Source organism: Takifugu flavidus, chromosome 3 (genome assembly GCF_003711565.1).
Source record: "Takifugu flavidus isolate HTHZ2018 chromosome 3, ASM371156v2, whole genome shotgun sequence".
NCBI classification, from domain to species: Eukaryota; Metazoa; Chordata; class Actinopteri; order Tetraodontiformes; family Tetraodontidae; genus Takifugu; species Takifugu flavidus.
Window position 1 is genome coordinate 10019753 of NC_079522.1, and position 2192 is coordinate 10021944.

Sequence of the window (2192 nt, forward strand, 5' to 3'; positions counted from 1 at the left end):
AAGTGACGTCTCTGACAAGTGGATTATCAGTTATTTTCACTCCTCGGTGTAGATTTCTGTCATCAGAATAACGTCCAGTTCGGACAGAGAAACTAGTCACACTCACGTCTGCAGGAATGGCGTGATGATCCGATGGTCGGGGTTCTGGAAAGAGGGTTCAAAAACCTCGTAAGCTTACAGGAGAACAATTGTTATTATTTACAAATCAAGTTCAGTGTTATTGTTTACAAATCAAAGTTATTAAAAAAAACCTTTGCTACATTTCAGTACTTTTGCTTGTATTGTATTTTTCACTACTGGATGATGGGATTAAACAAAGATGGCTGCCAACAGAACTCACCTTGGTCGAGGCCAAACGGGCGTATGGCCTCCTGGTGGCTGGATCCAGTAAAGCAAATAAAATAAAACTGTTAAATCAATTTCATTGGTGTAGCAAATGCTGTCTTAATACTTTTTTAATCACCACATTAGAACATGTGTGTTCATCAGTCGGCCCTTTAAAGCATGTGACTATAACTAAGGTGTGAATTTAACAGATCCTCTGGGTAAAAATGTTGTTGCTTGTAACAGGACAGTTTTAATTAGGAAGAGTATCAAATCATTAACACACGTTTCGAATGATGGAACTCACCAATGAGCTGCAGTCTGGAGAGGTAGCATTGCGGCTAACAGGCGATTAGCCTGCGCATTCACTCCACCAAGATCAGCCTGCAAATCATTCTGGAATTATGAACAACACAGTCACACAAACACAATCAATGTATCTGGATTAGCATTAAATAGCTAGCTAGCAGTGGTAGACACACACTCTAATGCTGGGTGAAGGCAGTTTTAAAGGTAAGAGAGGCTAACGGCAAAACAGCAGTACGTAGTAGGAGTAAGTCAGGAAATGTCTGAATTCTAGCAAATAAAAACAACATCGTAATATCAACTAAACTTTCTCGAACTTGTCGATCGCTTCCAAACATGGCTGAAACCGGAGCGCGTCTGAGCCAAAGTTCAGGGAAGTTTGAGGTTCTCTGCTGAGTTTGTGCTTGTTTACGGCGTTAGCGTTGTTTGTCAGCCTCAGACAGACGCCTGCTCCGTCCTCGGCTAAAGTTTACGGCCCTGCAGGACTTGGTGAAGAGTCAGTTCACGCTCTGCTGGATGGGCCGCTCATTCCTCCCTGCGATGCCATCCCATGGCGTTTGTTATCCTGACGGGGAGATTTTTTGGCTTCTTTTTCCTCTTTTTGGGGGGTGAGGTGAGCAAACTGCTGCTGTGTTTGCTGCTTCCTTCCATCTTTACACCCCTGCCAGAGAACACCATCTCTCTCACCTTTTACTGCTTTTTTTTTTTTTTTTTAATACACGGCGGCCTGATGGACGGCGGCTCGTACCGTGTGTGTGTTGGGGGAGTCGATGATTCCTCTTTTGATCCGGCGGCTTGTTGTCAAAAGCTGCCCGAGATTGAAGAGACTGTTGGCCACAATTGACTGTGACAATTAGGACACGATCAGAGTCCCTGAATGGAGCACTTAAAGGCTAATTTACATGTCACTTTGTCGAATTAAAAGACGGGAAAAAGAGCGCGAGGAGCGATATTCTGCCTTCCGCCCTCCCTCCCTCCCACCTCCTCCTCCGTCTATCTGCTCCCTGGTTTTTATTCCTCCATGCCTTGTAAACTGTAATTTGTACACTGCTTTGGGGAACCTGGCAGAAGAGAGGCGAGCGGCATTTCCATTTGAAAAGAGGCAATCACCAGGCCACTGCTGAGCCTATTGTCCGGTGGCGGCGGCGGTGGCGGTCGGGGGATGTGGCAATTTCCAGGCAGCGAAGTTCTGTAAGGTGAATTACACAGAAGGTGCATTTGTAGATCTGCTGTTTGCAGATATACCGACTGCTGTACCCTTTTTTCATTATTATTTAAAGCTGCGCATCTTTTTGATTGTTCCGGTGTCTGGTCGGCGTTCCCGCTGTCAGGAATCACAGGGTCGCCACCTCCAAATGTGTCCGTGTCCATTTATGTTCAGCGCAGGTGATGGAGGAACTGATTAAAAAAAAGTGATTAAAAAAAAAACCCTCTAAATTTAACATGTCCAGTTTTGTGATGTATTACCTGACTGGAACCCTCAGAATAAAGTCTGAATTAGGAGTTTCTGAATGACAGAATCCAGAGAGGAGAAAATACCCAAAGATTAGCATTCACATCAG

At 44.7% G+C, this 2192-nt stretch overlaps 1 long non-coding RNA gene across 1 annotated transcript; it reads right to left on the bottom strand.

The window, feature by feature from the left end:
* Nucleotides 1–1303, bottom strand: LOC130522316 (uncharacterized). The gene is made up of 3 exons (XR_008949594.1): nucleotides 632–1303; nucleotides 341–378; nucleotides 1–144 (listed from the first exon to the last, which is right to left on the bottom strand). It is a non-coding gene; the product is annotated as an uncharacterized LOC130522316 (long non-coding RNA).
* Nucleotides 1304–2192: the final 889 nt, after the last annotated feature.